The 22,680-nt window shown below is 37.1% G+C and overlaps 1 pseudogene; it reads left to right on the top strand.

Annotated features, from left to right (window-relative positions):
• The first annotated feature begins 11,896 nt into the window (after positions 1–11,896).
• LOC107641904 (uncharacterized) lies at positions 11,897–22,102 on the top strand (annotated as a pseudogene).
• The last annotated feature ends 578 nt before the right edge of the window (positions 22,103–22,680 follow it).

The following is a 22,680-nucleotide window of genomic DNA, read 5'->3' as shown; positions in this document are numbered from 1 at the left end:
TACTGGGCATTCAACGCCTAGAATGCTAGAGGAACTAGCGTTTAACGCTAGCCAGGGTGGTCAGCAAGGGTGTTCAACGCCCAATAAGCTGATAGAGTTTGCATTGAACGCCAGTCATAGCACACCCTTTGAGTGCCTGAAGCCCACTCAATAACCCTCTAGTCCAAAACTAAAGGAAACCATAAAGACTATTGAGGTTTCTTTGAATGCACTTCTACAGTTCATAGGTTCTGATGACTACTCATCCTCAAGTGAGGATGAAGACAGTAGGGAAGAGCAAGTTACTCGTTTCCTAGGAGCTCTAATGAAGCTGAATGCCAAGCTATTTGGTATAAATCCCCTGGAGGAAGAACCTCCACTGCTTACCAAAGAATTCCATGCTTTGGTTCAGCAAGAGCTACCACAAAAGCTTCCAGACCCTGGACACTTTCTGATTCCTTGCGCCATAGGCACTATGACCTTTGAAAAGGCTCTATGTGACCTAGGGTCAAGCATCAACCTCATGCCACTCTCAGTAATGGAGAAGTTGGGAATCCTTGAGGCACAAACTGCACACGTCTCTTTAGAGATGGCAGACAAGAACATGAAGAAACCATACGGCTTAGTAGAGGATGTGTTGGTTAAAGTTGAAAACCACTATATCACTGAAAACTTCATTGTCTTGGACATAGGAGAGGATGAGAATGACTGTGTCATCCTTGGAAGACCTTTCTTGTCCACATCCAATGATATCATTGATATGGCTAAGGGAGAACTAACCCTAAAGTTAGGGGAAGATCACATCTTATTCAAGATGCTTCATCCTAGCTCTCCCTCTAAAAGAGAGATAACAGTGCAATACCTAGTGTGCCAACCCTCTCTTTCTGTGCAGAGCTCTGTAGAGCCCCCAGAAATCAATTCTAAGTTTGGTGTTGGGCAGCCCTCAACAAGCTCTAAGCACAAAGGTACTAAAAAGAAAGTACCTAAAAAGGCTGGAGGAACAAGAAAGTTCCTACAGAAGGCCTCTCACGTGGCTTGAGAGTTGTATTCACTAAGAATCCAGTCCTACCACATACAGTGAGCCGTGTCCTATCTCTAGAGCATGTAGAGCTCATTCATGAGAGGACAGGAAGAAATTTCACTGTAAAGGGCCAAAATCTGAGCCCTTACTCACCTCCTTAAGGAGCTGAAGGTCAAGCTAGTGACTTTAAAAGAGCACTTGTTGGGAGACAACCCAACTTTACACAACCATTTATTTTCTTTTTGTTTTTCATTTCAGTCTTAGAATCATGATCATATGCATCAGTCAAGAGACAGAATCCACAACAGTGAAAACAGAATACTCTGAAAAGAATGTCAAAGTTGAACGCTAGTGAGGAAGCCTTCATAGATGGGGAGTGGCAAATTCAATCTTTAGGGGTGACAAATTCAATCTTTCATAAATGGGGAGTGGCATAATGCTTACGCACGCCCCTAGATCACATATACAGTCCATGAATTTTATCCCACCAATTAAACAAGTGACCAAACATGGGCCAGGATCATTGCATTTTTCAGGAAGTAAAGAAGAGATAGAATCATCTACTGGCTTTGTGTTGAAGTTGCCAGGCTTGTCTTTGTGAGTGCAAACATCCTTAAGGAACTTGGCATATTTTGGCACTTGTTAAATGGCTTGGAAAAGGGGGACGGTGACTTCAACCTTCTTAAAAACTTCCACCATAGTGGGGTCAAGCTCTTCTTGTTTCTTGGCCTTCTTGGCTAAGGTTGGGAATAGAATGGGCAAAGGCTCTTCAAGCAAAGTCTTTCTCTTTGGCTCCTTCAACTTGGGTAGTTCTTCCTCTCTTTTGTCAACACTTTCATCTTCATCCCTGATGAACAGATTTTCGTCGGTAAAGAATTTTACAAATAAATTCTCGTTGCAAGTATAGTTTCTAAACCAACAAAGAATCCTTTCATACAAAGATTTGTTTGTGACTTAAGCAAACCCAATAAAAATAAACCGAAGTATTTAAACCTCGGGTCATCTCTCAAGGAATTGCTGGGAGGTGTAGTTATTATTGGTTATGGAAAAAATATATTTTTGGGTTTTTGAAAGGTTGAACAAGGAATGTAAATGACAAGAAAATAAACTAACAATTAAGAAAACTCTTGGCAAGGTATGAGAACTAGAAGTCCTATCCTAGCTATCCTTATCAATTGTGACATAAATTGTCCATTGCTCCCACTTAGTTAACATCTAACTATGGAGAAAAGTCAAGTGGACTAATCAATTTGATTCCTCAAGTCCTAGTCAACTCCTAAGGAAATACTAGCTTTAAAGGGATCCAAATCAACCATCAATTTTCAATTATCAATCAACAAAGGAGTTTGATAACTCAAGAGTCTCCAATTACTCAACCAAATCCAAGAATATAAAAATCTAACTTAAAATCCTCCCAAGTTAGGGAATGTAAAATCTAAAACCAACAATTGCAAGCATCAAAGATAACAATTAAAGCAAGAAGCAATAAACATGAAATACCTCAAATTGCATTAAATATAAAATCGAATCTAACATGAAGAATTCATAAATCGAATTGGGAAAATAAATAAACCAAGAAGAGAAATAGATAAACTAAAATGCTAGAACTAATAAGAGTAAAAGAGAAACTAATTAAAGCAAAGTAGAAATCTGGAATTGAAAGTAGCTAAACCTAAAATCCTAAAACCTAGAGAGAGGAGAGAGCCTCTCTCTCTCTAGAAAGACTACATCCAAAACCTAAAATTATGTGAATGAATCAATGATTGAATGAATGATTGATTCCTCCAATCTGGAGCCTCTATTCTATATTCTCGGGATTGGAACTGGGCCAAAAAGGAGCCCAGAAATCGCTCCCAGTGCTTTCTGCAATTTCTGTACGTGGCGCATGTCACGCGTACACTTAAATCACGCGTACGCGTCGCTTGGCGAAATTCCTTGTCACGCGTACGCGTCAGTCACACGTACGTGTCGCTTGTCTTCTACGCTAGGCACGCGTACGCATCGTCCACACGTGCGCATCGCTGCCAGCTTCTCAAAACTTTCTTTTCTCGCGTTCCTTCCATTTTTGTATGTTTCCTTTCCATCCTCTAAGTCATTCCTGCCCTATAAAGCCTGAAAACACTTAACACACAGATCACGACATCGAATGGTAATAAAGGATAATTAAAATTAATAGTTTAGGGGCCCAGGAAACATGTTTTCAACTATATCAAATAATTAGGAAGGAATTGTAAAACCATGCAAATTATCTGAATATGTGAGCAATGAATTGATAAAAACCACTCAAATTAGCACAAGATAAACCATAAAATAGTAGTTTATCAATCCTTCATCACCTCTACTTCATCTCCTACCTTTTCATTGTTTGTCGCTTCACTCAATTTTGTAAGCATAGCAACATTCTTATCCAGTTTAGTGCCGCTCCGAAGAGTAATGGCATTGATGCTATCCTTAGGGTTGGGTTGAGGCTGGGAGGGTAAACTACTCGAGGTTGAAGCTTGTTGGGTGTTTTGTACGGTTTGATGAGGGAGAGTTAAACGGGAAAGGGCTTCGGCTATCGTAGCCTTATATGCCTCTTATTTCTTATGGAACTCTCGTTGCTCTTGCATGAAGGTGTGAATTGTGTCATTCATTTGAAGTTGATTGGAGGGAAGGGCTTGGTTAACATGAGGAGGGCTAGACCTACTATGTGTGTGTAGGTACTTCCCTTGAGGTTGAGATTGTGGGGGTTGTTGGTAGGGTTGTTGGTATTGTGGTTGACCTTGGGGTTGTTGATGGTAGTAGACTTGAGCATTTTGGTTGGGTTGAGTTTGAGGAGCTTGGTTCTACCTTTGATTTGAATTATCCCTCTACCCTTGGTTTTGATTGCCTCCATGTTGGTAGGATCCTTAGTTGTAATTGGGTCTTTACGGATAAGGGTTGGCTACCGCCAATGTAGTGTCCTCTTGGAGTTGAGGGCACTCATCGGTGTAATAAGTGTTACAAGCATAAACACCACATATCTTTGATGGTCCTTCGATCCTTGGAGGTTTAGGTGGAGCATTTATCAAAGCTTGAGGAATTTGTTGCCCATGGGTGATTTGTCGCAAAAAGATTGTCATTTCACCGAGGATCTTGGTCAAAATGGCATCCCTGGAGGGAGAAACTTCACTCAAAGCTTTCAGTTGTTGACCCCTTTCCCTTGAGTGCTGAGTTAAGTCCGACAAGTCTGATATAACTTCCCATGCTTCTGTAGTGGTGTTGTTTTTGGTCAATGATCCTCCACTCGCGGCATCTAGGAGAAGCTTGTCTTGGTGGTGCATTCCTTGACAGAAATAACTGATAAGAACCAACTCTTCAATCCGGTGGTAAGGGCAAGCCTCCAGCAACTTCTTAAATTTCTCCCAGTATTCATACAAAGTCTCCCCATCTCGTTGCACAATGCAAGAGATCTATCTTCGCAACTTGTCTGTTTTCTGAAGAGGGTAGAACTTTTCCAAAAATTCTTTACGGAACAAGTCCCAATTGATCTAACTTCACCCGGTTGAGTATAAAACCACTCATTCACTTTTCCCTCCAAAGAGAAAGGGAAAGTGAAGACCAACACCGCGACTTCATCCGCCCCATGTCTTCTCGCAGTTGCACATGCAACTTGGAAATCCTTTAAATGCTTCAGAGGATCCTCCCCAGGTAGTCCATTGTATTTGGGGAGCAGGTTTATCGTGCTGGACTTGAGCTCAAAATTTGGATCTAAAGCCGGATACAAAATTTGATGCGGTTGTAAGTCAAGATCAGGAGCTCTGGCCTCCTTCAAGGTGATACTTCGAGGTGGGTCCGTCATGACGGTGTCACCTGAGTCACTCAAAGAGAATTCAGTACTCTCCACAGATGAATATAGAGTCCCCTCATTGATTGGAGAATGATGGTCATGGATGGATAGTGATAGTGAATTGGAGTGCTCCTCAAGGGAACCCGATTCAATATTCATAGAAGCTAGCCGGCACCAAACTTGCCTTATATGAGTTAAAGTTCTTTCGATTTCCGAGTCAAAAGTGGCCAAGCTCGGGTCTGGAAGCGACCATGTCATTCAACTGAGGAGGCAATAAAACCATGCAATTATGAAAGGCAAAATAAAAATAGGTAAGTAAACAAGAACTAACTTAACAATCAATGACTACTAAGACCAACTCATGAGAAAAGTAGCGTCTATAATTAATGCCAAGTAGCAAATCAAAAATCAAGTAATTATACTATTCATATATTTACAACAACCAAACTTGTAGCACTCATTGCACTTAAAGTGAACTCCCCGCCCCCGGCAACGGCGCCAAAATTTGATGTGTGACCCCCAAATGCATGGGTTAGGAACTTCGTTATCAAAATGGGATTGGCGTTGTAAGTACAGTCCTAACCCAACATGTTGGCCATCAATCAAATTAGAAACTCACAAGATGTGTCACAATTCAAAACTAATTCAAAACCGATAGTATTTGACTCCCGAGTCGTCTCCCAAGGAGTACTTTAGAACAATGAGTGTGCAATTCCGGTTGTAGTGATCAAGGGGTTATCAATGAAGAAATGAACATTTAAAGCAATAAAAGAACATGCAAAATTGTAATGATTGAACTAATGAAGAAATTAAAGAACCGACTATGTAATATAAACATGTAAAGTATAAAAGATATCAACATAGAAGTGTATAAAAGATTGAAAGCATCAAAAAGAGTCTTGGCTTGGAGTGAGCTAATGGTCCTTTCCTTGTTGGAACCACAACTATGACAATTATGATGGATTAGTCTCACTTGATCAACCCTCACATCAGAAAGTAAGTTAAATAAGCATAAGTGTTCCCAACCCACAAATCCTAAATTGCTTGCTAATTGCCTTAGCAACAAATTAGCGTTAGTGGGAACAAGAACAATTAACAATCCAAAAATTGAAACTAAATGTCGGACATTCCAACTCTAGAAATCCCATTGCTCACTTTACCCAAGCCAAGAGCCAAAAATTTATCGTAAAACCATGTTTGACATTTTGTCAAACACTTGGTGGGAAAAAACCTTAAACATGGAGAAAATGATAAAATGCTTGAAACTAAAAGCAACAATTGATCTCGATCAACAAGTATAACACAAGAAAGTATGAAACAAACATCAAACATCAAATTCATCAACAAGAAATTGAAATTGCAAGAAAGAAGCAAAATTAAACTATAACTTGAATTAGAAGAAAGAGTAATGACAATGTAACTATAAAGAGTAATAACAAGAGAATACTTACAATGAAAGCTAGAAAAATCCAAGATCAAAAATGGAAATGGCAATTGAATGTAAAACCCTAACATAAACCCTAATAGAGATGATGAAAAACTTAGAGAAAAACTAAACTAAAAGCTTCCTACCACTACTCCTAAACTATACTAATGATATGCTATGTTATGTCCCTCATTTCCCCTCCAATATGAGCTAGAAGACTTCAGAAATGGGCCTCCAAAGCCCCCAAATCGCGAGTCATGCGCTCTTTTAATGAAGCCATGTGCAGACACACAGATGCGTGTGTCCGCACACCTTGCGAAAAATCCTGTCCTGTGCGTACGCACAAGTAGCCGTGTGCACGCACACTAAGCGACGCTTGATTGGATGCGCGACGCGCTCGAAGCAATCCACGCACTCTGATTTGGCAGCTGTGCATACCCACAACTAGACGTGCGTATGCACAAGCAGCCATGCGTACGCACAAGTAGCTGTGTGCACGCACACGTCTCTGAACTCATCTCTTTCGATTCTTCATGTTTCCTCCATTTTGCATTATCTTCTTCCATTTTCTCCAACCTATTCCTACCTTATCCACCTGAAATCACTCACAAACAACATCAAGACATCGAATGGAAGGAAAATGGAATAAAATAGATTAAATTAGACACAAAAGAGCATATTTTCATAATCAAGCATAATTTGGGAGGGAAGTTCAAAACCATGCTATTCAAGGGAATAAGTGCAAGTTTATATGATGAAAATCCATCCAATTCTATCCAAAAATCATATCAAATATGGATTCATCACACACGTACACGTGAGAAAGGATTTTGTCATGGGCACGCGCACGCGTCATCCACGCGTACGCGTGAGGAGGAAATTTGCCAGTGACACCACGCATCAGCCACACGCACGCGTGACGCTGGTCACGTGACCTCATTAAAGTAAATACGCTGGGGGCAATTTCCGAGCTTTCCAGGACCAAATCCAACTCCTTTCTAAGGCTATTTAATGCAGAATTCAAGATTGGATAAGGAGGGAGCAATTAGATTAGCTTAGGATCATGCTTTAGGTAGTTTTCTAGAGAGAGAAGCTCTCTCTTCTCTCTAGAATTAGGTTAATTTCTCTTAGATCTAGTGTTTAATTCTTATTTTCATCTAGTTTTCTTTGCAATTTCTTGTTCCTATATCTTTGTTCTCTTAATTTATAGTGTTATTTTCCCATTTATGTCACTTTTATGTTTATGACCACTTTGTTGAATTTAGTTTCTATTAATGCAATTTGTTGTTTTTCATGTTATTATTGCTTTCTTTAATTATTGACTGTTACTTTTCTTGCATTGGGTAGTTGTAGATTTATTATTCTTGCACTTTTATGATGCTTTCTTTTTATGCCTTCCAAGTGTTTGACAAAATGCTTGGTTGGATGTTAGAGTAGATTTTGAGCATTCTTAGCTTGGAAAGAGAAAGGAGGCAATCTTGAGTCATTAATACCCGAGTTATGTTGGTGATCTAGAGTTGTTACTTAATATTATTTCCACTACAAAAAAAGGGTTAAAATGGCATGGAGATTAAGGCGGTTTTAAAGAACCACCATATTATCGAGTTACTATGGCAATTTTTTTCTGCTGCCGTAATTGGCTTTATATATTTTGGCGGTTCTGGTGATTATGACGGTTTTGAACCGCCGTTTTCACATGCATATAAAAAGAAAAAAATTGCAATCCCTGGCTCATTCAACGCCGTTCTTCCTTCTAGCTAGGGCTTCTATCCTCTCTGAACATACAACACTCTCATTTCCTCAGTGTAAAGAAGCTCTCCGACAACGCCTTCTTCCTTCTAGGGCTTCTCCTCTCTCCGCCGGTTACGATCTCTCTAGGTACCTCTCCTTCTCAAGTTAAACTGAAACCGAAACCGAAATACTGTTTCCGTACATAGAGAAACCGAAATCGAAACAGATGCTGTTTTATTTTGTTTTTTCTTTTGTGCTGTGGAGACGAAGATTCCGGCGAGAGGCAAGGCTCTGGTGGCTACTGACCTCAGCATTTCGATTCCAGAAGGCACCGATTTCTTTGTTTTTGTTTGGATTAGGATTTCAAAATTGCTTTTGGTGCTGATTTTTGGGGTTTTTGTTTCTCTGCAGCTCTGTTAGGGATTTTTGGGTCTTCCGTTGAAGCATTGGATTGACGTTGGTGCGGGGCGATTGACAACGATCTCAGGTCTTCTTTCGCTTACTTCTATTAAGGTGTTTCTATCTCTCTCTCTCTCTCTCTCTCTCCCTCTCTAAACTCAGATCTTCTATTGCTTAGTTCTATTAAGGTGTTTCTTTGATCTCCGATCTCAGATCTCAGATCTCAAAAAAACCTTGGAATAGAAGAAAAACCTTGCCATCGATGTGTTGTTGACTGGGATTAGACTCTTGCTTGCCAGTTGCGGCCTTGCCTTCAGTTACAGGGCAGGCAAGCAACTTGTGTGGATCACGCTCATGCAACACATGAAATTTAGCTTCATTTCGATACTGTGTTTGAAAGTTCAGTGTATGCCCGTATTTCCTTTTCACAAATATCAAAATTATTGGCTAATCCATCTTCATATTCCCTTAAAAAAAGGAAAAAAGTTCTCCTAAGTTATAATACAGACCTATAATGGATAAGGAAAGAGGGTGTTTTTAGTGTGGAAGTGATTTGAATTATTTATGTGCTAATACAGACAGAAAGCTCACTGAACTTTTATTCATTATAATTGATTGATGTTTGTGTACCTTGTAAGGCTGGCATCTCATTATTCAAACTATTAGTTTGTCCGCCTCTTTTTCCTAGTTAAATAGCTACTTTATTTAGCATATAATAATTATCTATAGTAGTAGAACTACAATTACAACCAAGTAGCCTGCGTGTTCAATGGCTCAAATTGATTAATCATTTCAAAAAATATTAAGAGATAATAGTTTTAGTGTAAAATAGAAGATAATTGGTTAATATTAATTCAAATCTAAAGTAAAAAAAAAAAAAAGAAAAAGTATTAGTCTAGTCATCCAAAATTTTTTCATGTGACTTACTCTTTTTTCCTTTTGCTATTGCTTCTATTAATACGTGGACTGTGGTTCTGGAAAATGAAAACTTGGTAAGAGTTATAACAAAATTGATTATGGATGGTCGTGGTTTATATGTAAAAGAAGATTTTTTCTTTGAGAAAAAATTCACCACTTTTTTGTTATTTTGATGTGTGTATTGGACACTGGTTGAGCTATTTCTTTGATTTTGGACTTGCTTCTTAGGCACTTAGAACCATTTTGTTTTGCAGTTTGGGAACTAGTTTATGAGGCAATAACTGAACTATGTTTGCTTTGTTTTACTTACTTCTATTTAGTTCTCTTTATTTCTCAAGCAAAAGGAAGCAACTCAAGTAGTGTAAAGGTGTTATTCAAATTGTGTGTGTTTTTTCTTCTGAAGTTGATATGTTTTGCTACTCAATTTTGTCATGAGTTGTTGAAATATGAGTGATTATGTTGCAGTTTGTGTAGTATGTTACAGTTTGTGTTATCCAACTATATTTAACTCAATTTTGTAGAATTCTGCACTCAAGGTTCATATCTTCTTCATTATTAGGTAACTTTCTTTTTCCTCTGCTGAATTATTTTGAGTATGCTTTTCTGTCTTGACTCTTGACCTTAAAGGGTAATCAAATGTCTTTTCTTTTTGTGCTGTGTTTTACTTCCTGGTGTTGGTGATGGTGGAAATTTAAGAAATTGGGCTCTGATATGAGTCTGGTAATGAAACTTGCAACTAGCTTGCAAACTTTGCTTATTCTATTTTGAGTGTAAACCTGGTATGATATTATTCTAAGATTATTTCTTATTCTGTTTTATTTTATTTTCACAAACATAACTTTTGTGCTTGCTTGCATCCTGCATTGAATGAATTCATCTTTTGCTTATCCACCATGGTCAACTGATTGTTCAATTGTTTGGTTAGATCTCAGATTTTGCTTGTGTTGACACTGTTTAATTTTGAACTTGTTTGAGAAAAGACACTCATACACATACATACACACACAGATGGTTATCATTTCTAGGGTTGATTAATGTAATAGAAAAAAGAATGGGAGACAGAAGAATTTAGGTGTATGAATTAGGCATAGTGACTGAACAAGTATGTGGCTTTTATCAAAGTTCACAGACAGTCCAGTGTTCCGTCTACATCATTCATAATCATTAATCAACTAATCAAATGCTTAATAATATAAACTTTTTCTTATGAGATTTCAAGAACCAAACTGCATGTAATTCCTGTTTATTTTGACAAGAAACTAATTACATAGCGTTCTAACTCATACTGCTCATTCTTAGTTTTTAGTATGTAGTACCTAACATTAAAAACTTTTTTTTTGTTATTAGAGTGAAGATTTCTTTTGCCAGTTTCTTTTTTAACCCAAAAAATGAATCACATAACATGTTGGGACCAATCCAAACAATCTGAAAATTCAATCGTAGACTCTCTTCAAAGCATTACAAAATTTCATTCAAATTGGGCTAAGAGAAATAGAGATATTTAGCTAAATACAATACCAAACAATAAAATATCATCCATCAGTCTATCACAAAAAATACCCAAAAAATCGAGACCCAAAGAAAACACCAAAAAATAAAAGATTGTGGATTTAGTTTATGTCTTGTTTAAATTGTAATTTATGAGAAGTCCTTATAGGTATGCCGTTTTGCTAAAAGTCCTTTGTTCACTTATTTATGTCTACCTACCCCATTTTAGCATTGGTAAAAGTGTAAATCCTTATTTCAAACCACAAATATATGTGCATCAATATACTAATTATCTAAATTAAGTTAAATATACTAACCGTTGTCCATTATGAAAATGTATATATAAAATTAACTTCTAATTAGTTAATATAGTAACAAATTCTTTTATTTAATTTTTTATATATATAATTAATTAATTTATATATATAATATTTATTTATTTATTTAATGCATTTTATTATAACCTTATGATGCATTCACATGCATGTCTGCAAGTGTGTCAGAAATGGTGTTCAATTATTTTCTAGACTTCTACTAAAATTTATTATTTAATATTTAATTTCTCTCTCCTTAATTTTCTTTCTCTTTCTCTTTTTATAATATAGTTGGCACAAAAAAAGAAAGAATATTTAATACAGTCCTTAATTTTTTTTCTTTCTCTTTTCTCTTTAATTCTCTTTCTCTTTTTTATTATTATTATTATTATTATTATTATTATTATTATTATTATTATTATTATTATTATTATTTTTATCAGTCCTTAATACATGTCCTTAATATTTAATACATGTCCTTAATTTTTTTTATAAATTATAATTTTTTTATCTCTTTCTATCTTGTAGAAAAAAATTAATTTGCATATATACCACTACTTGAGAAGGAAAAGCTCACAAAGCCATTGTTACAGCCACAAAATTATCATTTAGAAGAGGTAATTACAATTTTTTTATAATTTCTTTTAAAATACTATTTAAGTAGTTGTTTGATATCTAATTTGTACATACAAGAATTTCTTTTTATAGTAGTACCTGCTGATATATACTAGTTAGTTGCCTAGTTAATATGAGAGAGAGAGATTTTTAATGAATAAATTTTTTAAAATTTCTATTTGTAGTCCCTCTTAGTCATGTCAATCGATAAGTCATGGATTGGAAAACCACGAAACACGCATGAGTATAAAGATGGTCTAAACAAGTTTTTGGATTTCACTTTTGAGCATCGATCTCTCGGGGGTCGTCAGATTAAATGCCCTTATCCGGTGTGTGGTTTTAGCAAGTGGCAAACAAGAGAGAAATTTTTTGAACATTTAATAGTAAAGCCATTTCCAGAAAACTACAAAGTTTGGTATTGGCTTGGTGAAGAAGCAGTTGGAGTTGGGTCACAAGCTCATCAAACTAGTCATATTGTACAAGATGATTTGACATCTCAACATCCAATGGTAACAATGCTCAATGACGCATTTGGAGTTACTGGACCTGACTTGAATGAAGATGGATATGGAGATGAAGACAACATAGAAGATGGAGATGAAGATGAAGACAACATAGAAGATGGAGATGGAGACAATGTAGAAATTGTAGAATTTTACAAGTTATTGGAAGATGGTAGTGAACAATTGTATGAAGGGTGCACAAAGTATTCAAAACTGTCTTTCTTGATTAGTCTGTATCACATAAAGTGCTTATACAGAATAAGCGACAAAGCTATGACCGAAATTCTCAAGTTAATAAAAGATGCTTTTGGAAATGCGAAGATTTCAAATACATTCTATGAGGCCAAGAAAACCATAAACAAACTAGGGCTTAATTATACCAAGATACCTGCTTGCCCTAATGATTGCATGTTATATTAGGGGGAGGATGAAGATTTGCAAGAATGCAAAATATGCAAGACATCTAAATGGAGCGATGCTAAAAAGAAGAAACCAGCAAAGATCTTGTGATACTTTTCACTAAAACCGAGACTTCAACGATTATTCATGTGTTCTAAGACTGCTCAATCAATGCGATGGCATGCTTCGGCAGAAAAGAAAGATTCGAAGATGAGGCATCTGCGGGATTCTGAAGCTTGGAAGACATTTGATTTACTTCATGATAGGTTTGCCGAAGATCCTCGAAATGTACGTCTTGGTCTTGCAGCTGATGGATTCAACCCCTTTGGAGCTATGCGTACAAACTATAGCGTTTGGCCAGTGGTGCTTATTCCATACAATCGACCTCCATGGGAGTGCATGAAGCCAACATCACTAATCTTGTCAATGATTATTCCCGGAGAGAAAATGCTGGGGAACAACATAGACGTATATTTACAACCTCTTATCAAAGAGTTAAAAGAGTTGTGGCATGATGGTTGATGGGATATTTTTGTGGAAAAACGAATTTCTCCAAAACACCCAAATCTAACCGGCAAGAACACCGGGTCGCATCAAGTAATAATAACTCATGGGAGTGAGGTCGATCCCACAGGGATTGAAGGATTGAGCAATTTTAGCTTAGTGGTTGATTTAGTCAAGCGAATCAAGATTTGGTTGAGAGATTTGTGATTTGCAGAATTGAAATTGCATAGAAAGTGAAGGAAATGGGTAAATTGCATGAAATTAAAGAGAATTGGAATTTAAAGTGCTGAATCTTAAAGAGCAAGAAATTAAATGGCAGAAACTTAGAACGCAAGAAATGTAAATTGCAGAATCTTAAAGTGCAAGAAATGTAAATGGCTTGAATTGTAAAGGGAATTGGGAATTGGATTTGCAGAAATTAAACAAGGAAACGTAAAATTGCAACAAGCAGAGAAATAGAAGAAGACTAGGATCGAATCGGATCTAAAACAGAAAAGTAAATGAGCATGAAAAGCAGTAAACAGAGGATGTAAAATTGGAATTCAGATCTCAGGACCCAAGAGACTAGAAAACCGAGTCTAGATCTCAATGCCTTCCTAGATCCAACAAGCACAATTGCAAAGGAAATTGTAAATTGCAAAGAAAGTAGATGAAGAAGCAAGTAACCGAGACTGAAATTCAATTAAGCAGAAAATTAAACAAGATCCCAAGGTGAGATTGAAACAGAATTTCTTCAATTCTCCGCCCAAAATCCAAGACAAGAAAAGTAAAGAGTGCTGGGCAAGAACAAGGAAGAAGAGAGATCAATTCTCCTCCCAAATTCTCTTGAATTAAAACAACAATGCTAAGAAATGTAAAAGTGAGCTCTAAGCAAACCGAAAAGAAATCTATTCTCAAAAACTAAAAAGGGAAGCTCTTCTAAAAAACTTAAATCATATGCTATTTATACACTTTCTTCAAATGGTCTTTAAGCCTTCAATTGGGCCTTTGCTCTTGATAGAATTGGGTTGATAGAGGCCTTGGTTGATTGCTCTTAGAGTTTGGAGAAGAACCGAATTGAACCGGGTTGGAATCATGAAAGCTTGAGTAAAAGTTGGAGTAAAAGTTGGAGGCTAACTTTTACTCCAACTTTTCACATCAGCCACCCTTCCTTGCTGATACCAACGTTGGGGCAAAAGTTAGGGGTCTAACTTTTGCTCCAACGTTGGCCTCCCCTTGCATACTCATGGCGCCAACGTTAGCCAAAAAGTTAGGGGCTAACGTTGGCGCAAACTTTTGCTCATCCCGGGAGAGTTTTTCATGCGCCAACGTTAGCCAAAAAGTTAGGGGCTAACGTTGGCACAAACTTTTGCTCATCCAGGGAGTGTTTTTCATGCCAAAAGTTAGCCAAAAAGTTTGAGGCTAACTTTTGGTCCAACTTTTTGCTTCCTGGTTCATTTTCAATTGATCCAAAAGTTTGAGCTAAAGTTTGAGGCAAACTTTTGCTCAAACTTTTTGTCCTCTCTTCTTCCTAACCATTCCTTCTTGCTTCAACCTTTCTCCAAGCTTTCTTCACCTATCATTAATCAACCAAACACATCAAAGCTATACTCAAGATCATGAGATATTCATTCTTTCATAATATGTGACAATTATAGCATAAAACCTCATGAAATAGCATGAATTCATACATGGTTGATTAAATCAAAGGAAACATGAAAATCTACCCAATTGGCTTGCTTATGGCTCAAGAAAGTGCATAATTCAGTTGAAAACAAAAGAAAAAGGCTAGTGAAACTAGGCTAAGATGACTTGTCATCACAACACCAAACTTAAAGCTTGCTTGTCCCCAAGTAAGAAATGAATTATGCTCATAGGTTCTTTCACTTAAGACGGATTGAAGAATAAATTGTAAGGTCCTGTGAGTGAAGTGATTAAGTGTCCATGGGGTGAACTCTAAATCATATGCTCTTGCAAGGGCTTCAGTGCTTACTAGTCCTCACATATTGGGAGTCTTAGGTCTTAGGATTTTCATCCAAATGGTATCATGGAGATCTCTTTATATGTAGTCACCTTGAAGCAGCTTATAGTTTCTGTGCTTTGGCCTCGACTCTAAGTGTCATGTCTCAAAGCGGCTCTTTAGATAAGCTTTCAATCAATACTCCTAAACCAGTTGGTTTTAAGGTATTAGGTGTTAAAGCACCCCTAAGGATTTACTTGCTCAAGCCTCTTTCCTTGACACAACTCAACCACAAGCATTTACTAGGCTAACAACTCTTTGAGTTTTGTTTCTTCTTTCTTTTTATGCCTAGTAATTGATGCTCAGAGCCTTGGGCCATGTTCTTTTTGTTTTTGTATTTTCTTTTCTTTCTTTTGTTTTGTTTGCTGCTTCTTGGATCAATAAATTTTTGAGAATCTCCACAATACTTCTTTGAACTTCATGTCCTGCCTATGAGCTCTCATGCAAGTTTTCACAAGCATGCAACCTCAATACATAATCACATAACTAGAACCACCACTTCTCCTAATCTTTTGCTTTCCTCAAAATTGTTTAATTCCTCAATCCTTCTTTTCAAAGAACTTTCATGTGATGCAATTTTTGAACATTGAGTGCAAACAAGTTTTGAAGAGAAAAATATTGTGAATGGTCAAGCATCTTGCTTATTGAATTATAGAGAACTATACTATGCAGATAGGCAGGGGTATTATATTACTTTCAATCATAGCAGTGTTTGATGTAAAACAATTACTTAACAATACAACCTTTTGGAGTTCACTTGCTTTCCTTCTTCTCATTATCATCATTGCTGGCCTTTAGGTTCATCTTTTGTTTCTTTGGTTGATGATGCTTAATCCCTCCAAAAGCTTGTATGACATTCTGCAATGAGATTGAAAGTTACTTGTTCCCCAAGCACTTGGAAACAATGGTTAGTCTGGCTGATTTATTTATGGGCTTTTGAACTTACTTTGGTGTGGGGACACCAAACTTAGTACCTTGCAAATGGTTTTCATGCATCAAATTAACCATGTGTGATAATTTTCTTTTTTTTCTTTTGTTCTTCTTTTTCAAAAGCAATAAAACTGAAAACTAGGAAACAGCAGAATAGTTAACTAGTTCATCCAACATGCTTGAAGTCAGCATTATGCAGAAAGTGAGAATGTGTTTTATAATGGGATTTTGGTGAAACACCAAACTTAGAATCCTGCATTCTCCTTTAGATTGTTTTGGTGTGCAACACCAAACTTAGCTTCTTGCATTATAGATAAAACTAATTAACCTTTTTATTAAAATAGTTATGAACAGAAAACTACCTCAGGTTGGGTTGCCTCCCAACAAGCACTCTTTTATTGTCACTAGCTTGACATCCTTCATCCTCTGATCATGGAAGTTGAGGTTTCTGTTGCCTTTGGTTTCCTCCTCTCACCGTAGGCTTCTCCTTGATAGTTGTTTCTTTTCCCGTAGCCTTCTCACTATTTTCCATAACTGCTTTCCCTTTCAACCCAGCAGCTTTTTCATGGCTCTTTGGGTTCAGAGTCCCCTTCTTCTCACCCATTTCAGCAAAGTTTTGTACCAGTTGTTCCATCTGCCTTTCAAGTCTTCTGAGTGAGGCCTGTTGGTTCTTGCTTATCATCTCTTGATGTTTCTTTATTTCTTCCTGCTCTATTGCCATCATTTCTTGAATTTTCATGAACCTCTCCATCAACATTTCTAGAATATAGATTCTTTGAAAGGTTGGAAGTGGTTGTGGCTGTGTCAATTGTGGTGGTCGATGAAGGTCATTTTGGGCGAATGGTGAGATAGGACGGGGTTGGAAGTGTGTGTGATTGTTGTTGTGGGGGTGTGTTTTATGTTGATTTTTGAAGCTGGGATTGTTGCAGTTAAAGTCCTTTGGTCTTTGGTTTTGGTTCTCAACCCCCCTCCCATTGGAATGAGTTCTCCAAGGTGGATTGTACACATCATTCTGAGGCCTGTGTTGGAGCACGCTAGAGTGATTGCTTGGAGATTGTAGTTGCTCATGATTAATGACCCCAAAACTGTGTTCAGCTTGATTACACCCATATGAGCTTTGAGTCAGGTTGTATGTATGTACTATAGCATGTCTCAACTCAGTGATTTTTCTGGCCATCATGTCTAGTTGTTGTAGAGTCTGCTGATGCATCTTCTTGTTTTGGCTTATGACTGCACGAGCACCTTCAATTTCTTTCTCTTGTGTGAATGGATGTACTTCTGCCTCTGGCTTAACAACTCTCTGTGATGGGTTTAACTTGACTAGGAGTTCACTCATCAGTTCTTCCCATCCGATAATGTTTCCTTGTGGAAAAGCTTCAAACCATTGGGCAACATCATTCATGGCTATGGATAGTTGCTTCGAACTATGGGTTACATTATCATCCAAGGTGGGGATATTACTCTCATGATTGCTAGAATTTGTTGAGTTCCCCTCCATGATCTGCACAGTCACAAACAATTCAAGTGATGATTGAATATTTTCAAGCTCAGAATGTGATTCAGAAGGTTAGCTGGCACAAAGTATCAAACAGTTGATGGACTTGGGATATTAGTGGCAGAAATTGCTTCTCTTGTGTAAGCAAGAGCATTGCATAAGGCCAGAAATTTCCCGGAAAACTTCACTTTGTTGCTAAAGCGAAGTTTCAGTCATCTCAGGCAAAAATTCAAACAGTTAGTGGGTTAATTGAAAATTAAAGAACAGAAAATAAAAAGTGCTTGATCTAGATCTCCACTTCACTTAATCATTGTCAATCTAATCAATCCCCGGCAACGGCGCCAAAAACTTGATGGGATATTTTTGTGGAAAAACGAATTTCTCCAAAACACCCAAATCTAACCGGCAAGTGCACCGGGTCGCATTAAGTAATAATAACTCACGGGAGTGAGGTCGATCCCACAGGGATTGAAGGATTGAGCAATTTTAGCTTAGTGGTTGATTTAGTCAAGCGAATCAAGATTTGGTTGAGAGATTTGTGATTTGCAGAATTGAAATTGCATAGAAAGTGAAGGAAATGGGTAAATTGCATGAAATTAAAGAGAACTAGAATTTAAAGTGCTGAATCTTAAAGAGTAAGAAATTAAATGGCAGAAACTTAGAACGCAAGAAATGTAAATTGCAGAATCTTAAAGTGCAAGAAATGTAAATGGCTTGAGTTGTAAAGGGAATTGGGAATTGGATTTGCAGAAATTAAACAAGGAAACGTAAAATTGCAACAAGCAGAGAAATAGAAGAAGACTTGGATCGAATCGGATCTAAAACAGAAAAGTAAATGAGCATGAAAAGCAGTAAAAAGAGGATGTAAAATTGGAATTCAGATCTCAGGACCCAAGAGACTAGAAAACCGAGTCTAGATCTCAATGCCTTCCTAGATCCAACAAGCACAATTGCAAAGGAAATTGTAAATTGCAAAGAAAGTAGATGAAGAAGCAAGTAACCGAGACTGAAATTCAATTAAGCAGAAAATTAAACAAGATCCCAAGGTGAGATTGAAACAGAATTTCTTCAATTCTCCACCCAAAATCCAAGACAAGAAAAGTAAAAAGTGCTGGGCAAGAACAAGGAAGAAGAGAGATCAATTCTCCTCCCAAATTCTCTTGAATTAAAACAACAATGCTAAGAAATGTAAAAGTGAGCTCTAAGCAAACCGAAAACTAAAAAGGGAAGCTCTTCTAAAAAACTTAAATCCTATGCTATTTATACACTTTCTTCAAATGGTCTTCAAGCCTTCAATTGGGCCTTTGCTCTTGATGGAATTGGGTTGATAGAGGCCTTGGTTGATAGCTCTTGGAGTTTGGAGAAGAACCGAATTGAACCGGGTTGGAATCATGAAAGCTTGAGTAAAAGTTGGAGTAAAAGTTGGAGGCTAACTTTTACTCCAACTTTTCACATCATCCACCCTTCCTTGCTGATACCAACGTTGGGGCAAAAGTTAGGGGTCTAACTTTTGCTCCAACGTTGGCCTCCCCTTGCATACTCATGGCGCCAACGTTAGCCAAAAAGTTAGGGGCTAACGTTGGCGCAAACTTTTGCTCATCCACGGAGAGTTTTTCATGCGCCAACGTTAGCCAAAAAGTTAGGGGCTAACGTTGGCGCAAACTTTTGCTCATCCAGGGAGTGTTTTTCATGCCAAAAGTTAGCCAAAAAGTTTGAGGCTAACTTTTGCTCCAGCTTTTGCCCAAAAGTTAGCCAAAAAGTTTGAGGCTAACTTTTGGTCCAGCTTTTTGCTTCCTGGTTCATTTTCAATTTATCCAAAAGTTTGAGCTAAAGTTTGAGGCAAACTTTTGCTCAAACTTTTTGTCCTCTCTTCCTCCTAACCATTCCTTCTTTCTTCAACCTTTCTCCAAGCTTTCTTCACCTATCATTAATCAACCAAACACATCAAAGCTATGCTCAAGATCGTGAGATATTCATTCTTTCATAATATGTGACAATTATAGCATAAAACCTCATGAAATAGCATGAATTCATACATGGTTGATTAAATCAAAGGAAACATGAAAATCTACCCAATTGGCTTGCTTATGGCTCAAGAAAGTGCATAATTCAGTTGAAAACAAAATAAAAAGGCTAGTGAAACTAGACTAAGATGACTTGTCATCAATGGTGTTCAAACATTAGATAGGTTCAAGAATTAAATGTTTACATTGCAAGCAGCATTAATGTGGACAATTAGTGATTTTCCAGGCCTTGGTAACTTATCTGGGTGGAACGTACACAGTAAATATACTTGTCCCACATGTAACTTCAACACTGATTCATATAGATTAAAGCATGGTGGAAAATGGTGTTTTTTGGGGCATCGCCGTTTCTTAGAAAGGGGTTATAAGTTTAGGCTAAGTCGTGCAAAATTTAATGGAAAAATTGAGTTGAGGGATCCCCCAGCAGTACTAACAGGGTCAGAAATATTGGAACAACTTAAAGGCATCAATGTTTCATTTGGGAAGGAACTACAGGCAAGTAAAGGTTAGAAGACTCGACGAAAAGTTGTTGAAGAAGATGATGAATTGGGGATGTGGAGGAAGAAAAGCATATTTTTTGATCTTCCTCTTTGGGAGTCTAACTTATTGCGCCACAATCTAGATGTCATGCACATTGAAAAGAATATTTGCGACAATGTGTTATACACTTTGCTCAATGAGAGTGGAAGGTCAAGGGATAATCTCAAAGCTCGTAAGGATCTCAAAGAAATGGGTATAAGGAAAGATTTATGGCCAGATGAAAATAGGAGATATCATCCATCTTTGTTCACAATGTCAAATTCCATGAAAGATGTATTCTTGCGTACTATAAAGAATATTAGAGTACCAGATGGTCTCTCGAATAATATTTCACAGTGTGTTGACCTGAAGCAAAGAAAGCTCTCTGGATTAAAGAGCCATGATTGCCACGTCCTTATGCAGTAACTATTACCCATTACCATACGTAATGTGCTACCAGATAAAGTTACTGCAGTGCTAATAGAGTTGTCTTCATTCTTTCAACAGTTGTGCTCTTAAAGCTTAAGTCTTACAAAACTTGAGAAGCTCCAACCTCGAATAATCCTTACCCTTTGTCATTTAGAAATGTTGTTCCCTCCTTCTTTCTTTACAATTATGGTTTATTTAACCTATCATCTAGTTGATGAAGCAAAACTTAGATGACCAGTACACTATAGGAGGATGTATCCTATTGAGAGGTAAATATCTCTTTTCAATCATTGTTCATTTAACCTGTCACTTAGTTATATCTTGCTTACTAAAGCCAATTATACAAACTAGGTATTTAGGACATTTGAAGTCCTATGTACGAAACAAAGCTAAATCAGAGGGTTCTATAGCTGAGGGATATGTGGCTGAAGAAGCTCTTACATTTTGCTCTCGATACTTAGAAGGGATTGAGATAAGATTTAATAGGCCACCACGTGTTAATGATCGTCTGGATGGTAATTACAATACACATGTTGATTCACTTTTTCCACAAATGGGTAACTCTAAGGGAGCTTTCACAGTACTTGAGTTGTCACCTATGGAAAAAAAACAAGCACATCGCTAGGTGGTTCTAAATTGTCCATATGTCAAACCGTTCATTGAGTAAGTACTTAAGGATTTGCATACATATTTTTTATTTACTTGAAAATAGTTGTTTAGTTAGAGTTAAACTTTCATATCTGACAGTGACTTCAAAGATTTTATACGAAGACGATCTAAGGGTAGAAGGCCTTCAAATGTAGAGATAGAAAAAAGAGTCAATAAAGATTTTGTTACTTGGTTTCCTATGCAGGTAAATAGAAAAGTGATCATTTTTTGCTAATATTGAGCAGTATTTGTGGATATAATAACTAATATGTTATTTTATCATTAAGCTTATGAACCCAGACGTTATGAATACTGTGCATGAGGATTTGAGATACTTAGCAAGGGGTCCATCACGATATGCCAAGAGGTTTTCTACATTTAGTATCAATGGGTTCTCCTTTCGAACTACCAATCGAGACAATGGGTTAAAGACCCAGAATAGTGGAGTTTTCTTAATGTCTTCAACTCCTTGTATTTCTAGCACTAGTGATGCTAATGTTAGGAATGCTGATTTGTCATATTATGGCAAATTAGAAGATATTATAGAACTAAACTACAATGGCCGATTTTGGGTTACTTTATTCAAATGTAAATGGCCTAACACCACTAGAGAATGGGGCTGTAGAAAGGATACTTGGGGTTTTACTTCTGTTAATTTTTCACGAGTAATACACAGTAGTGACCGAGAGGAGGATGATCCATATATTAAAGCCTTACAAGCTCGAATGGTGTATTTTGTCAATGATGAAGTGAATAAAGATTGGAGTGTTGTCATGCATTTGAAGCCAAGAGACTCATATGATATGGGGGGAAATGAAGATGATGAAGCATGCGAGAATGAGCCATGGTTAGAGCAAAACTTGGATTCTTTATTTGAAAATGGTGATAATCTATCATTGTTAAGAGATGAGGTAGATGATGACATTGGAGAAGACGAACACATGTCAGAGTAGTTAGTATGTTAAATTAATTTATGGTATGAAATTTATATTTAAGTTTTCATTTAATTATAATTCACATTTTATCTATACTTATTAATTATTTTCTTTCCAACTATTATTTTATTTCCAACTAGCATTTAGTTATAATTCATATTTATGGTATGAAATTATTTTATCTATACATTATAGTAGTGCCTACTGATATATACTAGTTACTAGGTCTTCAAATTTAACTTGCAGATATGTAACTTTCCGAATTTCTTGATCTATTATGTAGATATGCCAAAGCAAAAGAGGTACAAGAATCTACTTAAAGCAGCAGCAGCTGCAAATTCTTCACAAGACAAGTCAACTGCAGCTGCAAATTCCTCCCGAGAAAAGTCGGCAGCTTCAAATGCATCACAAGTCAAGTCCGCAGCAGCTACAAATTCCTCCCGAAAGACATCGGCAGCTGCAAATTCCTCCCGAGACAAGTCGGCAGCAGCTGCAAATTCCTCCCGAGATAAGTCAGCAGCTTCAAATTCCTCCCGGGATAAGTCAGCAACTGCAAGTTCCTCACAAGACAAGTCGGCAGTAGCTGCAAGTTCATC

Source organism: Arachis ipaensis, chromosome B5 (assembly GCF_059453495.1).
Source record: "Arachis ipaensis isolate K30076 ecotype BB chromosome B5, ASM5945349v1, whole genome shotgun sequence".
Lineage (NCBI taxonomy): Eukaryota > Viridiplantae > Streptophyta > Magnoliopsida > Fabales > Fabaceae > Arachis > Arachis ipaensis.
The sequence above is the reverse complement of the archived record's forward strand: the minus strand, read 5'-3'. Positions and strand labels throughout refer to the sequence as shown.